This window comes from Bos mutus, chromosome 3 (assembly GCF_027580195.1).
Source record: "Bos mutus isolate GX-2022 chromosome 3, NWIPB_WYAK_1.1, whole genome shotgun sequence".
Taxonomy (NCBI): domain Eukaryota; kingdom Metazoa; phylum Chordata; class Mammalia; order Artiodactyla; family Bovidae; genus Bos; species Bos mutus.
In genome coordinates, this window is record NC_091619.1 from 93,613,137 (window position 1) to 93,637,723 (window position 24,587).

Sequence of the window (24,587 nt, forward strand, 5' to 3'; positions counted from 1 at the left end):
CTTCCAATGAACACCCAGGACTGATCTCCTTTAAGATGGACTGGTTGGATCTCCTTGCAGTCCAAGGGACTCTCAAGAGTCTTCTCCAACACCACAGTTCAAAAGCATCAATTCTTTGGTGCTCAGCTTTCTTTATAGTCCAACCCTTACATCCATACATGACCACTGGAAAAACCAGAGCCTTGACTAGATGGACCTTTGTTGGCAAAGTAATATCTCTGCTTTTGAATATGCTGTCTAGGTTGGTCACAACTTTCCTTCCAAGCAGTAAGTGTCTTTGAATTTCATGGCTGCACTCACCATCTGCAGTGATTTTGGAGCCCAGAAAAATAAAGTCTGACACTGTTTCCACTGTTTCCCCATCTATTTCCCATGAAGTGATGGGACCGGATGCCATGATCTTAGTTTTCTGAATGTTGAGTTTTAAGCCAACTTTTTCACTCTCCTCTTTCACTTTCATCAAGAGGCTTTTTAGTTCCTCTTCACTTTCTGCCATAAGAGTAGTATCATCTGCATATCTGAGGTGATTGATATTTCTCCTGGCATTCTTGATTCCAGCTTGTGCTTCTTCCAGCCCAGCATGTCTCATGATGTACTCTGCATAGTAGTTAAATAAGCAGGGTAACAATATACAGCCTTGACATACTCCTTTTCCTATTTGGAACCAGTCTGTTGTTCCACGTCCAGTTCTAACTGTTGCTTCCTGACCTGCATATAGGTTTCTCAAGAGGCAGGTCAGGTGGTCTGGTATTCCCATCTCTTGAAGAATTTTCCACAGTTTATTGTGATCTACACAGTCAAAGGCTTTGGCATAGTCAATAAAGCAGAAATAGATGTTTTTCTCGAACTCTCTTGCTTTTTCCATAATCCAGTGGATGTTGGCAATTTGATCTCTGGTTCCTCTGCCTTTTCTAAAACCAGCTTGAACATCTGGAAGTTCACAGTTCACATATTGCTGAAGCCTGGCTTGGAGAATTTTGAGCATTACTTTACTAGCGTGTGAGACGAGTGCAATTGTGTGGTAGTTTGAGCATTCTTTGGCATTGCCTTTCTTTGGGATTGGAATGAAAACTGACCTTTTCCAGTCCTGTGGCCACTGCTGAGTTTTCCAAATTTGCTGGCATATGAGTGCAGCACTTTCACAGCATCATCCTTTAGGATTTGAAAGAGCTCAACTGGAATTCCACTAGCTTTGTTCGTAGTGATGCTTTCTTTTCTTTTTTTTTTTTAAAGTTTTTTTTGTTTATTTTTGGCTGCACTACTTGGCATGTGGGATCTTAGTTCCCCAACCAGGGATCAAACTCACACCCCCTGCAGTGGAAGCACAGTCTTAACCACTGGACCACCAGGGGATTCCCCGTAGTGATGCTTTCTAAGGCCCACTTGACTTCACATTCCAGGATGTCTGGCTCTAGGTGAGTGATGACACCATTGTGATTATCTCGGTCATGAAGATCTTTTTTGTACAGTTCCTCTGTGTATTCTTGCCACCTCTTCTTAATATCTTCTGCTTCCAAAATGCAGTACTTGGATGCAGTCTCAAAAATGACAGAATGATCTCTGTTCATTTCCAAGGCAAACCATTCAATATCACAGTAATCCAAGCCTATGCCCCAACCAATAACGCTGAAGAAGCTGAAGTTGAATGGTTCTATGAAGACCTACAAGACCTTTTAGAACTAACACCCAAAAAAGATGTCTTTTTCATTATAGGAGACTGGAATGCAAAAGTAGAAAGTCAAGAAACACCTGTGGTAACAGGCAAATTTGGCCTTGGAATACGGAATGAAGTAGGGCAAAGGCTAATAGAGTTTTGCCAAGAGAATGCACTGGTCATAGCAAACACTCTTCCAGCAACACAAGAGAAGACTCTACATATGGACATCACCAGATGGTCAACACCGAAATCAGATTGATTATGTTCTTTGCAGCCAAAGATGGAGAAGCTCTATACAGTCAGCAAAAACAAGACCGGGAGCTACCTTTGGCTCAGATCATGAACTCCTTATTGCCAAATTCAGACTGAAATTGAAGAAAGTAGGGAAAACCATTAGACCATTCAGGTATGACCTAAATCAAATTCCTTATGATTATACAGTGGAAGTGAGAAATAGATTTAAGGGCCTAGATCTGATAGATAGAGTGCCTGATGAACTATGGACGGAGGTTTGTGACATTGTATAGGAGACAGCGATCAAGACCATCCCCAGGGAAAAGAAATGCAAAAAAGCAAAATGGCTTTCTGGGGAGGCTGTGAAAAGAAGAGAAGCAAAAAGCAAAGGAGAAAAGGAAAGATATAAGCGTCTGAATGCAGAGTTCCAAAGAATAGCAAGGAGAGATAAGAAAGCCTTCCTCAGCGATCAGTGCAAAGAAGTAGAGGAAAACAACAGAATGGGAAAGACTAGAGATCTCTTCAAGAAAATCAGAGATACCAAAGGAACATTTCATGCAAAGATGGGCTTGATAAAGGACAGAAATGGTATGGACCTAACAGAAGCAGAAGATATTAAGAAGAGGTGGCAAGAATACACCGAAGAACTGTACAAAAAAGATCTTCATGACCAAGATAATGTATTAATACTTGGCACTATTCAAAGCACGTTTCATTTATCATCTCATGATTCTTAACACAATCCCACAGGGTTGCGTATAATTCAGAGTTCTGGCTGGAACAGGTGATGCTTTCAAACTAGATTATTGAGAAGAGTTTAATAAGGCAACTATTTATATAGATATGGGCAGACTTTATAGGAGTCATCAATGGATAGTATACTCTAGGGCTAAAGGGAGCCATTACCACCTTTAGGCCTGAAGGCCTAGGAAAGGGTAGTGTGTGGAGACGATTGCTTCTTTCAGGGCCAGCCCTTTTGAGCTGATAAGGAAGAAACTAAGGAATAGCTTCCCTTCCCTTTTATACTTATGGTCTCCTGCTAGTACCTTCTATTGACCTAACCCAACTAGCAACTGAAAGGCAGGCAAGAGAACCTCCCTGGGCAAAAAGCTAGGTAGAGCATGAAAGTGAAAAGTGAAAGTGAAAGTCGCTCAGACGTGTCTGACTGTTTGTGACCCCATGAACTATACAGTCCAGGTAATTCTCTAGGCCAGAATACTGGAGTGGGTAGCCTTTCCTTTCTCCAGGAGATCTTCCCAACTGAGGGATCAAACCCGGATCTCCCGCATTACAGTTGGATTTTTTTACCAGCTGAACCACAAGGGGAATCCCAAGAATACTCGAGTGGGTAGCCTATCTCTTCTCCAGTGGATCTTCCCGACCCAGGAGTTGACCAGGGTCTCCTGCACTGCAGGGAGATTCTTTACCAACTGAGCTATCAGGGAAGCTCAGGTAGAGCATGGGTGAAAGGAAAGTGAAAGTGTTAGTTGCTCAGTCTTGTCCAACTTTTTGCGACCCCATGAACTGTAGTCCATCAGGCTCTTCTGTTCATGGAATTCTCCAGGCAAGAATACTGGAGTGGGTTGCCATTCTTTTCTCCAGGGGATCTTTCCGACCCAAGAATTGAACCTGGGTCTCCTGAACTGTAGGCACATTCTTTAGCATCTGAGCCGTCAGAAACTGAATGGGCAAATGGAACATAATCCAACACAGATTGGTACTGTCATCTCTAGTTTTCAGATGAGAAAACTGAGAATCAAAAAGGTTAATTTACCCAAGGTCAACACAGCGAGTAGGATCTATGTTAATCTCAAGTAATTATTAGTGCTTTATCAGTCAAGAAATTTCTGGATTTAGAAAGCAATCTAAAGGTAAAATATGAAACACATATTATCATCTGTTAATTCATATATCTATCAAATTATTCTTTTTAATTTTTTCTTTGTTTTTAATTTTTAAAGAAAGAGTTACATAGAACAAATAAAGGAGAGTTTGATTTTTGAGCAATAATATAAAGTTTCCAGGTATAATGAGTGTTTTCAGTACAATACCCTTTGGCTATTACAAATGGGAAACATGTAAACAATTTCAGTATAACCTTTAATATTGTATTTAACTTTATTTGTTTGTCTCTGTCTTCTGTTAGACTTGAGTTTAAAAGCAAGGGTTATATCATATTCATATTGTAACTCTGTCTTGTAACAGTTTGGGCTTCCGTGGTGACTCAGTGGTAAAAGAACCTACATGCCAGTACAGGAGACATGGCTTTGATCCCTGAGCCTGGAACATCCCCTGGAGAAGGAAATGGCAACCCATTCCTGTATTCTTGCCTGGGAAATTCCCATTTCCTCTGTGGTAAATCCCACAGAGGAACCTGGTGGGCTGTATAGTCCATGGGGGTCACAAAAGAGTTGGACTCCACTTAGCAACCAAACAGTAACAAACTTCTCACAGTGTTCATTCAGTTCAGTTCAGTTCAGTCACTAGTAGGTACTTAAAAAATGTTTGTTAAATGACTAAATAAATAAATAATTAAACTTACGTAAAATAATGTGACTTTAAAAAATAATACTTAATTACAGTGGTATAAAACCTGATGTATCCACATTAACAAATATGAAAGTTCAGAGTGCTGTAACTAGAAGTTTAATACTCAATAGGTTCCTTTTGTTGCTGTAAAAATTTTGTTTGTAATTTTTCCTAATAGTATTTTATTTACTCTGAGGGAAAGGTAATTGGAAATATGGTAGAAAGATGTTTATCTGTTACTTTATAAATTGACACTGACATTTTGAAATTATGAAGTACTGTACTTAGTTAGGAATTTGTAATAATTGGTGTGTTGCCATTCAAGATTACATTTATCCTGGAATAGAGGCATTGATTGACAATAATGCACTAAACGCATTCTTCAGCCATTTAAATCTTGAGTCTCATTAGTACTAGATTTACAGATTATGTTGTATAGTAATATGAATGTATAATATTTGCATGCATATTCCCAGTTCATTCTTTCATCTTAATTTGTGTTCCTTGTAATTCATTGGTAAGGAAATTGACTTTAATTCCTTTAATACTGAGCACAAAATTTAATATGAAGGTTACAGGAAATGTCTAAGACTCCATATAATTGAAATTTTTTATTGAAATTTAACTGCAAGAGATAAGGGTTTCTCCTTGTTTTTAGAGTATCTTCATGAAAGTTATCTTTCAGGTCATAAGTAGAATTCCTAAGAAAAGCTTTTCTGAGTTTAAAATCTTCTCTTGGACTATGCATAGATCATAATTTGGTATCTGCTGAGTTAGTGATAAGAAACACTGTCTCTTGTAATTGTAAATTTGGCTTTACTTCTTTAAAAGTTTCAAATAAGACTTAAGCATACAGTTAAAATGGAATTTGTGAGCAGGTTTGAAGGATGACTTCCTAGGCCTGAATTTATTTAAACTTAACTTTGATTCACTTATGTTCATCACTTCAATGATTCCATTGTATTAGTACAACCAGAAATGCCTATATTATAAAGCTTTTATTAAATAGAACCAAGCACAACCTATATATTTATGACTCATTCTTCATTGGCTCAGAATGAACTAACCTTTTATGTCATTAATTGTTCTGTCTCTAACCAGGAAGTATAAAGTACATGAGCCTCTGTTTTGACAAAACTACCTCTTCATAGCTTTATTCATAGATATTTTTGTTAATGGTATTAATTTGGTTTTCTAAGTGTTTACTGAGCATCTATGAAAGATACAGCACTGGGCTCAGTCCTGGGGACAGAGAGGTACTTTGCTCTCGTGAAGTGAAGTGAAAGTGGAGTAAAGTTGCTCAGTCGTATCTGACTCTTTGCGACCCCATGGGGTGTAGCCCCTGAGGCTCCTCTGTCCATGGAGTTTATCAGGCAAGAGTACTGGAGTGAGTTGCCATTGCCTTCACCAGGGGATCTTCCTGACTCAGGGATCAAACCCGGGTCTCCTGCATTGCAGGCAGATGCTTTACCAGCTAAGCCACTGATCTCCCTTTAAACTAATGCTTTCTCTAGTGAGGAGCTGTATCATTCATAGATGCTCAGTAAACACTTAGAAAACCAAATTAATACCATTAACAAAAATATCTACTAATAAAGTGGTGTATTATTATATTGCTATCTATTTCTTCCTTTAGGTCTGTTAATATTTGTCTTATGTATTGGGTTGGCCAACCAAATATTTAGATGCTCCTTTTTGGGGTACATAAATACTTTGAAAGGGTTCTTCATCCAGTGACTTTTCTACATAGTTAGTCCCCAGTCACAGCAGATGATGTTTTGTGTCATCTTGCTTATATATTCATTTCATATTCTTTTGCTATGCGCCACATGTAGGGCACCAGTAACACAGCTGTAGCAAGACAGACAGGGTCCTTGGACTTACCACCCAGCATTTCCAATAAGTCTATGAAGCTGTCAGGTAGATGAAGCCTCAGGAGCACCTATCCAGGGCGAGCTAGGCATGCTGTGTAGGCAGCTTGACATGGAGCACACAGAAGGGCTCTTGCATACTGCCAATGCAAGCTAAGAGGCAGGTAGAAGAGTTAAGAAATAAGGTAATAATAGTAGTCATTCTTCACGTTCGTGCTACATGCCAGGTATCGTTCTAATCTCTAAGGCAATGTTTTTCACTGTGTTTCCCAGATTACTGGTGTACTCAGCTATCTATCAAGGATTACAAGCAGCTAGTTTGAACAAGCAACATAGTCAGTTTTGTTCACATTTATTTCATATTTTGAAATATAAGATAAATTGCAGTATCCCTCCAAATCCTGTTTCATTCGTCATATCTTTTACAATATATTAGATTCCTCGTGTATTACAAGGATTGCATTGGTTGTTTAGTCTTGACAAATACTCAGTTGACTGCAGCAGTTGGTTTCAGCTTCTGTACTTTCATGTCATTCATGTGTTACTGTTAAATTTACGTTCATATTTTCTTGCTTAGTTATATTCTTAGTTCATCAGAATTTTTCATGGCTTACATGTGATTCATTGAAGCATAAAGATAATGATGAAAATACTATAAATGAATACTGTAAATCAGGAGACTTCCCTGGTGGTCCATTGGTGAAGAATCTGCCTTCTAATGCAGAGAACACAGGTTTGATCCCTGGTCAGGGAATTAAGTTTCCACATGCTGCAACTACGAAGCCCACAGACTATGGAGTCCACACACCACAGGTAGAGAGAAGTACATATGCTGCAATGAAAGATCTTGGTGTGGCATAATCCCATGTGCCATAACAAAGGCCAAATTCAGCCAAAAATAAAAAAAATTAAATTAAAATAAATATTTAAAAATACTGTAAATCAGTATAGACGGTTGAAACTAGTTCAACATCAGTGTAAACATAATTGGGAGAACTCTAACGCTAGCATAGAAAATGCAAGGGAACTTACTGTTGATATTGATGATTTCATACTGGCCTCAATAAAAGAAACTTTTGACTGAAAAGTAAATATATGAATATAGATTGTGTAGGAAACACAGTCTGTTTACCCTAATGCTACTGCTTCTCTGTTATAAAATTTTTCATAAAAGCACAAAGCCTTCAGAGTTTTTGTTTCATTTTTAAGTAAAGTCCAGTGACCTGCCACTCTGTTAAAGCAATAGATTTTTTTCAGGACAAAAGAAAAAGTAATACTTACCATTAACACATTTTTTAAAATCATATTGCTTACCTCAGAAAAGTAACCAAACCACAGAGGACAATTTGCTTACAAATGGCAGTCTTTGAGGTAAAAATGGATTCAAATTCTACTGTTGCAAGAAACTTGTAAATCCAGCTACTACAGAATTAACAGTAAAAAAAGAAAAGCCCAAACAATAAAGCAGAATAAGTTCTGAAGGAAGTAACTTCATCAAATGGCACTATTGGATGGCGTGCAATGGCAATAGGATGGTCTGTAGAAGAGCAGTGACCACACTGTGCTCACTGTCTTGCTTTGTTGTTTTTCAGTCCCTAAGTCGTGTCCGACTCTTTGTGACCCATGGACTACAGCATGCCAGACTCATCTGTCCTCCACTATCTCCCAGAGTTTGCTCAAATTGATGTCTGTTGAGTTGGTGATGCTGTCTAGCCATCTCATCCTCTGCTGCCCCCTTCTCCGCTTGCCCTCATTCTTTCCCAGCATCAGGGTCTTTTCCAATGAGTTGGCTTGTCACATCAGGCAGCTGAAGTATTAGAGCTTCAGCTTCAGCATCAGTCCTTCCAATGAATATTCAGGGTTGATTTCCTTTCGGATTGACTGGCTTGGTCTCCTTGCAGTCCCAGGGACTCTCAGTAGTCTTCTCCAGCACCACAATTAGAAAGCATCAGTTCTTCAGTGTGCAGCCTTCTTTATGGTCCAGTTCTCACATTTGTACATGACTGTTGGAAAAACTATAGCTTCAACTATATGGACCTTGTCAGCAAAGTGATGTCTCTGCTTTTTAATACTCTGTGTAAGTTTGTCAAAGCTTTCCTTCCAAGGAGCAAGCATCTTTTAAATTCATGTCTGGAGTCACCATCTGCAGTGATTTGGGAGCCAAAGAAAATAAAATCTGTCACTGCTTCCACTTTTCCCCCTATCTTTGCCATGAAGTGATGGTACCAGATGCCATGATCTTAGTTTTTTTTTTTTAATGTTGAGTTTCAAGCCAGCTTTTTCACTCTTCTCTTTGACCCTCATCAAGAGGCTCTTTAGTTCCTCTTCACTTTCTGCCTTTAGAGTGGTATCATCCACATATCTGAGATTGTTAATGTTTCTCCTAACAATCTTGATTCCAGCTTGTGATTCATCCAGCCTGGCATTTCACATGATGTACTCTGCAAATAAGTTAAATAAACTTGATGACAATACACAACCTTTCCCAATTTTGAACCAGTCAGTTGTTCCATGTTTGGTTCTAACTGTTGCTTCTTGACCCACATACAGGTTTCTCAGGAGACAGGTAAGGTGGTCTGGTATTCCCATCTCTTTACAAATTTTCCGCAGTTTTTTTGTGATCCACACAGGCATAGGCTTTAGTGTAGTCAATGAAGCAGAAGTAGATGTTTTTTGGGAACTCCCTTGCTTTCTGCATGATCCATTGAATGTTGGTAATTTGACCTCAGCCTCTTTGAATCCCAGGTTGTACATCTGCAATTTCTTAGTTCACGTATTTTTGAAGCCTCGCTTGAAAGATTTTGAGCATAACTTTGCTAGTATGTGAAATGACCATGATTGTACAGTAGTTTAAACATTCTTTGGCATTGCCCTTCTTTGGAATTGGGATGAAAACTGACCTTTTCCAATCCTGTGGCCACTGCTGAGTTTTCCAAATTTGTTGACATACTGAGTATAGCACTTTCACAGCATCATCTTTTAGAATTTGAAATAGCTCAACTGGAATTCCATCACCTCCACTCGCTTCGTTTGTAGTAATGCTTCCTAAGGCCCACTTGACTTCACACTCCAGAATGTCTGACTCTAGATGAGCGATCACACACTATCATGGTTATACAGGTCATTAAGACCTTTCTTGTATAGTTTTCAGTGTATTCTTGCCACCTTTTCTTAATCTCCTCAGCTTCTATTAGGTCCTTACCATTTCTGTCCTTTATCGTGCCCATCCTTGCATGAAATATTCCTTTGATATCTCCAGTTTTTTTTTAAGAGATCTTTCCCATTCTTTTGTTTTCCTCCATTTCTTTGCATTATTCACCTAAGACCTTCTTGTCTCTCCTTGCTGTTCTCTGGAACTCTGCATTCAGTTGGATATGTCTTTTCCTTTTCTCTCTTGCCTTTCACTTCTCTTATATCCTCAACTATTTGTAAAGCCTCCTCAGACAACCACTTTGCCTCCTTGCATTTCTTTTTCTTTGGGATGGTTTTGGCCACTACCTCCTATACAGTGTTATGAACCTCTGTCCATAATTCTTCAGGCAATCTGACTATCAGATCTAATCCCTTGAATCTATTTGTCACCTCCATTGTATAAAGGATTTTAATAAGGTCATACCTGAATAGCCTAGTGGTTTTCCCTATTTTCTTCAGTTTAAGCCTGAATTTTGCTGTAAGGAGCTCATGATCTGAGCTAGTCAGCACCTGATTTTGCTTTTACTGACTGTATAGAGCTTCTCTATCTTCAGCTACAAAGAACACAGTCAATCTGATTTTCTCTTCATGGATCACAGCCTTTTTGTGGCAGTGGGGCTTGTGTAACTCAGTGAATCTATGAGCCGTGATATGCAGGGCTACCCAAGATGGATAGGTCATAATGAAGAGTTCTGATAAAAAGTGGTCCACTGGAGATGGAAATCACAACCCACTCCAGTATTCTTTCCTGGAGAACCCCATGAACAGTATGAAAAGGCACAGAGATACGACACCAGAAGATGAGCCCCCCAGGTCTGAAGGTGTCCAATATGCTACTGGTGAAGAGAGGAGGGCAAGTATTAATAGCTTCAGAAAGAATGAAGTGGCTGGGCCAAAGTGGGAACAGTGCTCAGTTGTTGATGTGTCTAGTTGTGAAAGAAAGTTCAGTGCTGTAAAGAACAATAGTACATAGAAAATTGGAATGTTAGGTCCATGAGTCAAGGTAAATTGGACATGGTCAAGCAGGAGATGGCAAGATTGAACATCAGCATAGTAGAATTAGTGAACTAATATGGGCAGGAATGGGAAAATTTAACTCAGATGACCATTGTATCTACTACTGTGGGCAAGAATCCCTTAGAAGACATGGAGTAGCCCTCCTAATCAACAAAAGAGTCCAAAATGCAGTACTTGGGTGCAACCTCAAAGATGAATGATCTCAGTTTGTTTCCAAGGCAAACCATTCAACATCACAGTAATCTAAGTCTGTGCTCCAATCACTGATGCCAAAGAAGCTGAAATTGACCGGTTCTAAGAAAAGCTACAAGACCTTCTAGAACTAACAACCAAAAAAAAATAAAAGATGTCCTTTTCATCATAGGGGATTAGAATGCAAAAGTAGGAAGTCAAGAGATACGTGGAGTAACCGGCAAGTTTGGCTTGGGAGTACAAAATGAAGCAGGGCAATGGCTAACAGAGCTTTGCTAAGAGAATGCGCTGATCATAGCAAACACGCTTTTTCGACAATCCAAGAGACGACTCTACATATAGCCATCACTGTCTTGGTTTGCAGTTAGATAAACCACTATTGAGTGCAAAGTAAGAATTGATCCTTGGTATATTGTTATATATATATATGAGGTAGAAATAGTCATCACTTTTCATTCAGTTCATTAGTGAGACATGTATATTACCAGAAAGGTTTTAACTTAGTTAATAATTATTTTGCAAGTTCTCAGTTAGAGTTGAAAAGATAAGGTAGAATCATTATTGATGATCAAATAACATTACTTCAAAGAACACCATCCAGAAAGTGAAAAGGCAACCCTCAGGTTGAGAAAAAATCTTTGCAAATCATATATTTGATAAGGGACTTGTATCTAGAATATATAAAGACCACCAACAACTCAATAATAAAAAAAGACAAATTGCTACCATTAAAAATTGTGGGAAATTTCTCCAAGGAAAAAAAGCAAATGGCCAATAAGCACATGGAAAGATGTTCCACATCACTGGTCATCAAGCAAATGAAATTCAAAACAACGAGATACCACTGCACACCAACTACCGTGGCTAGAATCAAAAAGTTAGATAACAAGTGTTGGTCAGGATATGGAGAAATTTGAACCCTCATGGACTGCTAGTAGTACTATAAGATAGTGAAGCTGCTTTGGAAAACAGTCTACAGTTCCTCAAGTGATTAAACATAGTTATATACCTAGCTGTATACCTAAGTGAAGTGAAAAGATATGTCCATATAAAAATTTGTACATGAATGTTTGTAGCAACATTACTCATAATAGCCCAAACATGAAAATGACCCAAATAGTCATCAACAGATGAATGAGTTAGCAATATGTGGTATATATATATACAATAAAATGTTGTTCAACCATAAAAAGGAGGGAAATTCTTTTTTCTTTTTTTGGCCATGCCTCAAGGCATGTGACATCTTAATTCTCCTAGCAGGGCTTGTACCTGTGCCTCCTGCAGTGGAAATGCAGAGTCTGAACCACTGGACCACCAGTGAAGTCCAAAAGGAATGGAATTCTGATACATGCTGTAATATCAGATAAATTTTGAAAGCGTTATACTAAATGAACTCATTATACAAGACCCCATATTATATGGCTCCACTCATTTAAAAGTCCAGAGTAGGAAACCTCGTAGAGACAGAAAGTAGAATTGTGCTTGCTGATTATGGTTAGATGTGAGGAGTGAGTGATTTTAGAAGATAGGAGAGTGATAACCAAAGGGTATATGGTTCTTTTTTGATGTGATGAAAATGTTCTAAATTTGATTATGTTGTTGGTTGCATACATCTATGACTTGTACACTTTAAATGTATGAAGTATATGTTATGTATGATTTACATCTTAATAAAGATGGTTGCATGTATCTATGAATATATCAAAAAACATTGACTTGGATACTTTAAATGTATGAATTGTATGATATGAATAAATTATATCTCAAGGTATTTAAAAAAAATAAGTACAACAAGAAAGATTATGACTATTGGAATGAAAAAGATTGCAATTGCATGTCAATCTACACACTGTTTTACTGAAATGATTAGCTAATAATTAATAATATTCTCCTCAAATCTTATTATAGTATTGAAGAAAATAATGAAAATTGTTAATATTTTAGGCAGCTTTAAGTAGATATCTTTCTGATAGACCATGTAAATAATGGGAAAACAGTCTAAGACGTTCCTTCTCAAACAAGTATACAGGTTATCCGAGTCAAAGATTTCAGAATGTGACCTGGGTACTTACTAGAAATGTAGTTTCTCAAGCCCCAGCCCCAGACCTACTGAATCAGAGTTAAGAGGGTGGGACCCAGTAATCAGTTTTAACAAGCCCAGTAGCTGATTCTACTGCACAATAAAGTACACAATCCTTACCTCTAAGGGAAAGGTACAAGAATAGGTTTTTGTAATGAGGCATGTCATAAAAACTTTTCATGACACTAATAATACAGGTAAAAATGCAAGGGTCTTGTTCAGATTTCAAAAATCAGCAATATATTCTTGAGCAGCCTAAACCTATTTTTCAGAGCTAAAAATATAATTTTTAATTTTGAGAATAAAGTTTCAAGATTTCTTTAAAAATGAGCTGTGGTGCACATGGCTTTAATTATCAAGAGTTTGATTCTTTCCAAAAACTTGATAATTTTCTTCATTCTTTAGTGAAATTGATTATGTATAGTAGAGGATATTTCAGATCCCTAATAAAAGCTTCAGCAGAACATGAAGAAATACTTTTTAGGGCAAGAGCAACCAAAGAATGAAGTAGGTATCTACTTATTACTGTTTCCCAAGGGTAAACAGTCAATTCTTTATCTTTTAAGTGTGATAAACTGATTAAGTCTGACATAACTTGAAGTAGCCATATATGAGGATTTTCCTTGCAGTCCAGTGGTTAAGACTCCACATTTCCACTGAAGGGTGTACAGGTTCAATCCATGGTCAGGGAACTAAGATCCCACTTGCCACTTGTTGTGGAGTGGAGGGGAAGTAGCCCTGTTTGAGAAATATCTTTATAGTTTGAGTCTTTATTTGATCCAGATATTTAGATATAACTGAGAAAGTCAACAAGCATTAGATTCTAAAATGCCAGAAAGGCCTGGCGTGCTGCAGTCCATGGGATTGCAAAGAGTCAGACATGACTTTGGTGACTGAACCAACAACAGTTAGATTCTATTCTTAATAAAATGTCTAATTGGAATTTTCTAAGTTATTAGAAATAAAAGAAATGGTATATGAAAGCGATGCTACAGCTACCCTAGGAGTCATCAAACTGGATATAAATAACTTTGGTGAAATATTGCAAACAATATCAATTACCTTTTAACTGACAGTAAACTATTACTAGTATTAATTAAATATTATGGCTTATTTTTATTATCTAAAAATTATGGTCTTAGAAATTTTCCTAAAGTTGATGGTTTACACATGGGCCAGTATCATAAGCTCAGTATTTAAAGGAATTAAAGTCCATTTCTTTGCTGGTGAATTATGAGGTGCACAAATTAAGATAAAAAGTGAACTGGAAATAGGCCCTCAAATATTGTGCACTCATACTATTATACACCATAATCTGTAAATATGGTATTAATGAGACTCAATTGATGAAGAAGAAGTATTTAAGAAAATCCAACAGTCTTTTATGATAAAAACAAAAATACTTATACAAGGGAACTTCCTCAACATTATATAGGCCATATTTGAGAAACCCACAGCTGACATTTATAGTCAGTTGTGAAACATTGAAAAGCTTTTCCCCTAAGATCAGGAACAAGACAAAGATACCTACTTTCACCACTGTTTTTCAGTAGTAGTAATTCTATACAGGGCAGTTAGCCAAGAAAAACAGATAGGAGGCATTCAAATTGAAAGGCATAAAAATTACCTCTGTTCACAGATAACATGATCTTCTGTGTAGAAAACCCTGAAGATTACACACACACACACACACACACACACACACACACACATCATGTACTATTAGAACTAATAAACAGATTTGACAAAGTCGCCAGACATAAAATTAAAAATCAGTTGTAGTTCTATAAATTAGCAACAAAGAATCTGAAAAGGAAATTTAGAAAGCAATTCTATTTACAATAACATTAGGAATAATAAAATACTTAGAAATAAATGTAACCAAGGAGGCCTAGGCCTTGTACTCTGAAAACTAAAAATATTGCTGAAAGAAATTTAGAAAACCTAAATAAATGTAAATACCTCCCCTGTTCATGAAATTGAACAGGGGAGGTATTTTTAGATAACACTTCAAAGTGATCTGCGTGAATGCAGTGCAGTCCTTATCAAAATCCCAAAGGTGATTTTTGCAGAAATAGAAAAATCCATTCTAAAATTCATATAAAATTTCAGGGAGCTTCAAATCACTGAAACAATCTTGAAAAAGAACAACAGAGTTGGAGGATTCACACTTCTTAATTTTAAAACTTCCTACAGACTTACAGTTTAAAAACAGTATAGCACTAGCATAATAATGTGGACCAACAGAACAGAAAAGAGAACCAAGAAGTATTCCTCATATTTATGGTCAAATGTTTTTCAACAAGGGCCCACGACCATTCAATGGGAAGGAAGAGTCTGTTCAACAAATGGTGCTGGAAAACGGGATACCCAGATGCAAAAGAATGAAGTTGAACCCTTACCTAATACCATATACAAAACTTAACTCCAAATGGATCGAAGAGCTAAATTTAAGAGTTAAAACTTTTGCTGTCTCGCATACAGGGTTATCGTTACCATCTTTCTAAATTCCATATATAGGTGTTAGAGGTGGGAGGGGGGTTCAGGATTGGGAACACGTGTACACCTGTGGCGGATTCATGTTGATGTATGGCAAAACCAATACAATATTGTAAAGTAAAAAAATAAATAAAACACTTGTTCAAAAAAAAGACTATAAAAACTATAAAAAGACTATAAAAACTGCAAAACCCTTAGAATAAAACATAGAGGGAAATCATTATGACTTTGAATTTGGTAATGGTTCCTTGAATCTGACATGAAAAGCACAGAAAACACAACAAGGAAATAGGTAAGTTTCAGCTTCATAAAAATTGAAAACGTTTGTGCATCAAAGAATACTGTCAAGAGAGTGAAAAGACAACCTATGGAATGGAAGAAAATACTTACAAATCATATATGCTGCTGCTGCTGCTAAGTCACTTCAGTCGTGTCCGACTGTGCGACCCCATCAGATTCTGCCACCCATGGGATTTTCCAGGCAAGAGTACTGGAGTGGGTTGCCATTGCCTTCTCTGACAAGTCATATATGGTAAGGGTTTAATATCCAGAATATAAAGAATTCTCACAACTCAACAATGAAAAGCCAAACAACACAATTCAAAATGGATAAAGGCCTTAAATAGACATTTCTCCAAAGAAAATATACAAATGACCAATGAGCACAGGAAAAATTGCTCAACATCATTAGTCATTAGAGAAATGCAAGTAAAAACCACCATGAGATACCATCTCACATCCACTAGGATGTCTGTAATCTAAAAGAATGGAAAATAACACTTGTCAACAAGGATGTAGAGAAATCAGAACCTTGTACATTGCTGGTGAGAATGTAAAATGGTACATGGAAAATGGTTTGGGAGCTCCTCAAAAAGTTAAACAGAATTATCACTTTACTCAGCAATCCATTTTAAGGAATTAAAAACAGGGACTCAGAACTTGTACATGAATGTTCATTGCAGCATTATTCACAAAAGCTTAAAGGTGGAAGCAATCCAAATGTCCAGTAACAGATGAATGGATAAACAAAATGTGCTATATGCATTGTATGGATTAGTATTTAGTCATAATAAAGATTGAAGTATTAATGTTTTCAAATTGTGGTGCTGAAGACTCTTGAGAGTCCCTTGGACTGTGAAATCAAGCTAGTCAATCCTAAAGGAAATCAACCCTGAATATTCACTGGAGGAACTGATGCTGAAGCTGAAGCTCCAGTGCTTTGGCCACCTGATGCAAACAGCTGACACACTGGGAAAAACCCTGATGCTGGGAAAGATTAAAGGCAAAAGGAAAAGAGGTGGCCAAAGCAAGAGAGTTCCAGAAAAACATCTATTTCTGCTTTATTGACTATGGCAAAGCCTTTGACTGTGTGGATCACAATAAACTGTGGAAAATTCTGAAAGAGATGGGAATACCAGACCACCTGACTTGCCTCTTGAGAAACCGATATGCAGGTCAGGAAGCAACAGTTAGAACTGGACATGGAACAACAGACTGTTTCCAAATAGGAAAAGGAGTACATTAAGGCTGTATATTGTCACCCTGCTTATGCTATGCACCCTGCTATGCAGAGTACATCATGAGAAATGCTTGACTGGAAGAAGCACAAGCTGGAATCAAGATTGCTGGGAGAAATATCAATAACCTCAGATATGCAGATGACACCACCCTTATGGCAGAAAGTGAAGAGGAACTAAAAAGCCTCTTGATGAAAGTGAAAGAGGAGAGTGAAAAAGTTGGCCTAAAGCTCAACATTGAGAAAACAAAGATCATGGCATCTGGTCCCATCACTTCATGGGAAATAGATGGGGAAACAGTGGAAACAGTGTCAGACTTTATTTTTCTGGGCTCTAAAATCACTGCAGATGGTGACTGCAGCCATGAAATTAAAAGACGCTTACTCCTTGGAAGAAAAGTTATGACCAACCTAGATAGCATATTGAAAAGCAGAGACATTACTTTGCCAACAAAGGTCTGTCTTGTCAAGGCTATGGTTTTTCCAGTGGTCATGTATGGATGTGAGAGTTGAACTGTGAAGAAAGCTGAGCAGCAAAGAATTGATGCTTTTGAACTGTGGTGTTGGAGAAGACTCTTGAGAGTCCCTTGGACTGCAAGGAGATCCATCCAGTCCATTCTGAAGGAGATCAGCCCTGGGATTTCTTTGGAAGGAATGATGCTAAAGCTGAAACTCCAGTACTTTGGCCACCTCATGCGAAGAGTTGACTCATTGGAAAAGACCCTAATGCTGGGAGGGATTGGGGACAGGAGGAGAAGGGGATGACAGAGGTTGAGATGGCTGGATGGCATCACTAACTCGATAGACGTGAGTCTGAGTGAACTCTGGGAGTTGGTGATGGACAGGGAGGCCTGGCGTGCTGCAATTCATGGGGTCGCTAAGAGTCGGACACGACTGAGCGACTGAACTGAACTGAAGGATGAGATAGTTGTATAGCATCACTGACTCGATGGACATGAACTTGGGCAAACCCTGGGAGATACTGTGGCAGGTTTCACGTGCTACAGTCCATAGGGTCACACAGGGTCGGATACAACTTAACGACTGAACAACAGCAGCAATAAAGATTGAAGTGTTAATACATGCTGCAACATTGATGAACCTTATAGATCTTGAAATGAAAAATGCCAGATACAAAAGGTCGAATATTATATGATTCCACTTACATATCTTGAATAGGCAAATTCCTAAGAACAGAAAGTAGATCAGAGCCCCAGGGAGTGGAGGTAAGGGGTGGATTAGGGACTTAATGAGTATAGAGTTTCTGTTTAGGATGATGAAAATGTTATGGAACTAAATAGTGCTGATGGTTTGCAAAACATTGTGAATATACTTAATGCCATTAAAGTGAATACTTAAAATAGTATCTATATATATCTTACTATCAGTTCAGTTCAGTTGCTCAGTTGTGTCCGACTCTTTGCCACCCCATGGACTGCAGCACACCAGGCTTCCCTGTCCATCACCAACTCCTGGAGCTTGCTCAGACTCATGCCCATTGAGTTGGTGATGCCATCCAACCGTTTCATCCTCTGTTGTCCCCTTCTTCTCCTGCCTTCCTTCTTGCCCAGCATCAGGGTCTTTTCTAGTGAGTCAGTTCTTTGCATCAGGTGGCCAGAGTATTGGAGTTTCAGCTTCAGCATCAGTCCCTCTAATGAATAAGGTTTTAAAAAAGGAATAACTGTAATAATGTTTTATAAAAGAAAACAATACACAAGCATGTTTAGTACTTTTGAGTGCAAAGAATACAGAATGCTGTGCACTGGCAATCTTGTTGATTCTTGGGCTTAATACTTGTGACAGTCCTGGGGACTGACATAGAGTGGAAAAGAGTCAGTCTTCACCTTCATGAACTTTCATCCTGAGCAGTTTATTACTCTAGATTAAATTCCTAACTTCTACCTATTAGGGAACCAAGGGTGTCAGTTGAAGTACCTTCAAGAAGGGAACAAGCATGTGTTGAGTGTCTGTTAGGTAATTTCTATAAATATTCTCTTTTAGCTTTCATGGTAATCTTATGAGATACTTATTATCCCTGTTTTATTGAGGAAGAAAGTGAGGCTTACAGAAGTTAAATAATTTGCCCAAAGTCACACAGCTGTGTCAAAACCAGAATACACACTTACGTGCTTTTCATACGCTCATCATCCCTTATAAAGCTGAGTTACATTCACATTAAATATGCAGGGGGTAAACTGAAGCAGTTCTCTTATCAAGATTAGGGAGAATCAGTGGACTGACCCAAGAATAGGTCAGACACTCAGAGATTCCCAAATATCATGTTCACTTGAGCAGGATAAAAACGTTTGTCTTGACCATGGAATAATGCTCACTGTTAAAAAGTTATATCCACACCCTGTTTATTTACATTTGTTGCTCTTAAAGTGCCTACTGACAGATCTGTTCATTCATGCTTGACACCTCAGTGTAGAAGTTAATAATTTGTCATTTGTGAAGCTAATGTAAAGAGATTTATGACTCAACATTGGCATTACAATTCAACACACCTGTTCAGAGCCAGCCCATCACATTTTTCCTTCCTTTGCCTGAGGTGGAGACTTCTTCATGGATTACAGTAACACTTTTTGACAAGCTTAGACTGGGTGGAGCTGCCTTGTAATGACAGAAGACAATTGATGATATCTCAGTAATGCATTCTTTTTTGATTTGGGCTGTCAACATTTATTACTATAAAGGCACTAATTTTTAAACAACTGGCCCAACCTGTCCAGTTTTTGTTTTTAGTAGCAGTAGAGTCTAACAAAGTATGTTTATTTTTGTAGTTATTCAATATTAGCTAGCTTTGGGGGAAGTATATCTAGTTATTATATTTTCTTTTATGTACCATTGTTTTCAAAGTAGCTATCTTAGTGTTCTCTAAGTAAAAATTAAAGCCTTCTACTACTTCCAAAGTCTTTCTCAAGTGGCTATTAAGATTTTCCCAGTGTCATAAGCCTGACAGGCACCAGAAAGATTCAAAAGATTTAGAAGAAACTGTTCATATCTTAAAGTGAAAGTGAAGTCGCTCAGTCGTGTCCGACTCTTTGCGACCCCATGGACTGTAGCCTACCAGGCTTCTCCTCCATGAGATTCTCCAGGCAAGAATACTGGAGTGGATTATCATTTCCTTCTCCAGGGGATCTTCCCGACCCAGGGATCGAACCCGGGTATCCCGCATTGGAGGCAGACACTTTAATTAACCTCTGAGCCACCAGGGAAGCCCATTCATATCTTAAATGATACCTAAATCCCTATCTTTAGAGATAGTCATATCCTTCACAAATTGTTCTTTCCCACTAGGAAATATATGGCTGTGTTTGTAAGAAGGAATTTAGGGGCTGAAAGTACATGTGCATTCTTCCTTTACCTTGAAGTATTATGCTACAAGATTGAGGGCCAATCACTGTTTGTTTTTGGAGAGGTTTTAAAAATAAAATCATGAGGGACAGTACTTTCCTTTAAGGGACTTAGTTCCTACAGTTTGAAAGCTAAAGCACATCCTTACAAAAGTAAACAGTTTGTTATATGACCTGAAAGAATTCAGAAGGAGTGAAATGTGTAATCACAAGAGACTTCTCTAAAGATGTGAGATTGGATCTGGAACTGGAAAGGACAAAGCAGTTTGCATGTTCAGAAATAAAAGGAGAGAGCATTACAATTTGGAGAAAGTATGACCAAAGGAATAGTGTAAAGAAGTTGAAGGCATGTTAGTCAGGTTTAGATAAAACAGAGAATTTGTGTAGAAAGAATAGCAGGAGGGAAAATTAAATTGCCTACCATTAGTATTTTCAACGAGTCACCTTTGCCTTTCAAAATTACTTTTCTCTGATTTTTGTGCCTCTCCTGGGGGAGAATACTTTTCTTACAGTTATAAATTTGCCTTAACTCCAGTTAGACTATTCAGTTACTTCTACCAGCAAACAATAATTATGGTATAGTATGTAAAACAGCAGTGACAATAAGTAATAAGTACATAATATAGAGGGCTTCCCAGGTGGCATTAGTGGTAAAGAACCCGCCTGCCAATGCAGGAGATATAAGCAGTGTGGGTTCAATCCCTGTGTTGGGAAGATCCCCTGGAGGAGGGCATGGAACCCACTCCAGTATTCTTGGCTGAAGTATCCCATGGGCAGAGGATCCTGGTGGACTACAGTCCAGAGGGTTGCAAAGAGTCAGATACAACTGAAGCAACTTTGCTTGCACACACACACACACACACACACAAAGTGCAGAGGTGACACAAAGAATTCTCAGAGGCAGAAACATTTGAATCTTAAAACATGACGTGTAGATGTTCACCAGGTAAACCACCATTAATTCATTACTTTGGCCGCTAAATCAACACATTTTATTAAGGACCTGCTATAGACCCACATTTGTGCCAAGCACCAGTAGATATAAGGATGACAAAATCCTTTAGATGTTTGGTGACATGTTGGCAAAAAGATACCAGTATAATTATATAATTCCAAGATGGAGATAGATGTAGAATGTTAAATCTGCCTGTCAGGGAAAGTTCTTTTAAGTTGAAACTTTAAAAAAAGGAAAAAGCAACACTGTAGCAGGTAGACTTATAGGGCAGTGTCTTCCAGAAGAAGGGTACTTTTCTAGTAGATGGCTAGATCAGAAGACTACATCATCAGCCAGAAGAGACACACATTATAAGTAAATGAGGGCTGCTTGGTTAATTGGGCAGAATGATTCTAATTTCAGATTAAATATGTCACTCTAACAACAGTCATACACCTCCCATTTCCTATTATACTCATCTTGTCTTTGCAGACCATTTTTACCATAAAGTACGCTAGCAGTCAGAGAAGGCAATGGCACCCCACTCCAGTACTCTTGCCTGGAAAATCCCATGGATGGAGGAGCCTGGTAGGCTGCAATCCATGGGGTCGCTGAGGGTCAGACACGACTTAGCGACTTCACTTTCACTTTTCACTTTCATGCATTGGAGAAGGAAATGGCAACCCACTCCATTGTTCTTGCCTGGAGAATCCCTGCTGTCTATGGGGTCGCACAGAGTCGGACACGACTGAAGTGACTTAGCAGCAGCACGCTAAGAGTAGATACCACAAAGATAAATGGTCCTCTGCACTCCACACTTCTAAATTTTTGTTGTTTGGGGTGTGTGTGTGTGTGTGTTCATGTCTGGACATATGTAGAAAAATAGCCTAGGAAAAAAGTTAGCAGATTAGAGAAAACTATTTTAATAGAGGATTTGCTTTTGGAATTCCCAGTTGTACCCATTTTTGGGGGGGCTTCCCTGGTAGCTCAGCTGGTAAAGAATCTGCCTGCAATGCAGGAGACCCCAGTTTGATTCCTGGGTTGGGAAGATCTGTAGGAGAAGGGATAGGCTACCCACTCCAGTATTCTTGGGCTTCCCTTGGGGCTCAGCTGGCAAAGAATCTGCCTGCAGTGCCAGAGACCTGGGTTCGATCCCTGGGTTGGGAAGATCCCCTGGAGAAGGGAACAGCTACGCACTGCAGTATTCTGACCTGGAGAATTCCATGGACTGTATAGTCCATGGGTTTGCCAAGAGTCAGACATGACCTAGCAACTTTCACACATTTTCTTATTGAAGCAATTCACTGTTTATGTGCTAAAATACTCATCACTGCTTTGTATAGCTTTGGGAACTTGGACTAGGGCTGCTTATTACCCATAAGTTAAAGAGAGAATACTGAGATGCCTGATGAAGAACAACTAGAACTCTCATTGTTCCTGGGAATACAAGATGGTTCTGCCATTCAGAAAAATAGTTGGTGATGGTTTCCCAGGAAGTTAAACATATACTTAACATATGACCCAGCAGTCTTATCCCTGGGTATTTATTAACCCTAGAAAAATGAAAACTTATGTTAACAGCAAAACTGCACATGTTCATAAAAGCTCTATTCATAATTGTCAGAGCTGAAACAAATAGGACCTTCATTATCCTTCAGTTCACCTCAGTGGGTGAGTGAATAAATATACTGCTTGCATCCATGCTGTGGAATACTACTCAGAAACTTAAAAAATAAAAATGAAAACTGCTAATATGTACAGCAATGTGGATGTATTACAAAGGCATTCTGCTTAGTGTGAAAAAAAAAGGTTACGTATTGTAGAGTTCCATTTTATATTTTTACAAAAACAAAACTCTAGGGACAGGGAACCAATCAGTTGTTGCTGAGAATTAGGACTCAAAAGCAAGGATGACAACAAAGGGTTAGCATCAGGGATATTTGTGGGATGATGCAGCTGTTCTGTATCCTATTTCAGTGGTGGTTAAAATCTATACATGTGTTAAAATTCATAGGAACATACATTAAAAATAATTATTTTACTTTATGTTCATATAAAGTTCCATGCAGCCTGAATTCAAGCCCTAGCTCTGCCATTTAGCAGTTGTATAATCTTGAGAAAACTCTTTCAGTCCCTTTGTGCCTCAGTTTCCTCAATTAGTAGTTGGTAGTTACTTGTTAGGATTAAATCAGTTGATACATGTAAAGTATTTGGATTGGTACCTGGTATCTAGTAAGTACTTTTGAAATATTTTCAATAATAATATATAAACTGAATTTTGAAGAACAAGTAGGAAATAATCATTTGGATTAAGGAAGAAGTACATTGAAAAAATGTGGAAATGTGTTACAGCTTGGAGATTATCAAATGACTTGAGACAAGTGAGAAATGTAAAGTAGTTCTGTAAGACAAGAAGGAGATATTAGTAGAGGGAAGGGGAAAGTTGTTGTTGTTCAGTCACTCAGTTGTGTCCAACTCTTTGCAACCCCTTGGATTGTAACACACCAGGCTTCCCTGTCCTTCACCATCTCCAGGAGCTTGCTCAAACTCATGTCCATTGAGTTGGTGATGCCATCCAACCATCTCATCCTCTGTCGTCCCCTTCTCCTTCTGCCTTCAATCTTTCCCAGCATCAGGGTCTTTTCTAATAAGTCAGTCCTTCACACCAGGTGGCAAAAGTATTGCAGCTTCAGCATCAGTCCTTCCAATGACAATATTCAGGACTGATTTCCTTTAGGATTGACTGATTTGATCTCTTTGCAGTCCAAGCGACTCTCAAGAGTCTTCCCCAGCACCACAGTTCAAAAGCATCAGTTCTTCTGCGCTCAGCTTTCTTTATAGTCCAACTCTCACATCCATACATGACTACTGGAAAAACCATAGCTTTGACTAGACAGATCTTTGCTGGCAGAGTCATGTCTCTGCTTTTTAATGCGCTGTCTAGGTTGGTCATAGTTTTTCTTCCAAGGAGCAAGTGTCTTGACCAGTACACCACGGATCCCAGGACAGTTGTAGTCAGTGCCCCTGACCCAGCAGCTACTGTTGACCCATGCCTCCGCCAGCGACTCCAGACACTCACAGGAGAAGAAGAGCACATGTCCTTCTACTCCACCATCTTGTACCAAACTGATCACATGGATCACAGCCTTGTCTAACTCAGTGGAACTATGGGCCATGCAGTATAGGGCCACCCAAGACAGATGGGTCATGGTGGAGAGTTCTAACAAAACGTGGTTCACTGGAGAAGGGAGTAGCAAACCACTTAAACATTCTTGCCTTGAGAACCCCATAAACAGCATGAACAGTGTGAAAAGAGAAAAGAAGAGGCTAAACATATGCTTTAGCCTTTTATGCTGTGCTGTAGCATTTGAACCTTAAACTGTGGGCAGAGTGAGTATTCATCTCTTCTTTTAAGCAGGAAGTTGACCTAATTAGATTTGTTATTTAGGAAATTAATTCTGATGTCTATGCTATTTGCTAATTATTTTGTTCAAATCTTTATGATAGTAC

At 38.5% G+C, this 24,587-nt stretch overlaps 1 protein-coding gene across 1 annotated transcript in view; it reads left to right on the forward strand.

Annotated features, from left to right (window-relative positions):
* The window catches only part of FAF1 (Fas associated factor 1), a 498,603-nt gene that overhangs the window by 392,775 nt on the left and 81,241 nt on the right, over nucleotides 1–24,587 (forward strand). The gene's annotated exons all lie outside the window — the stretch shown is intronic.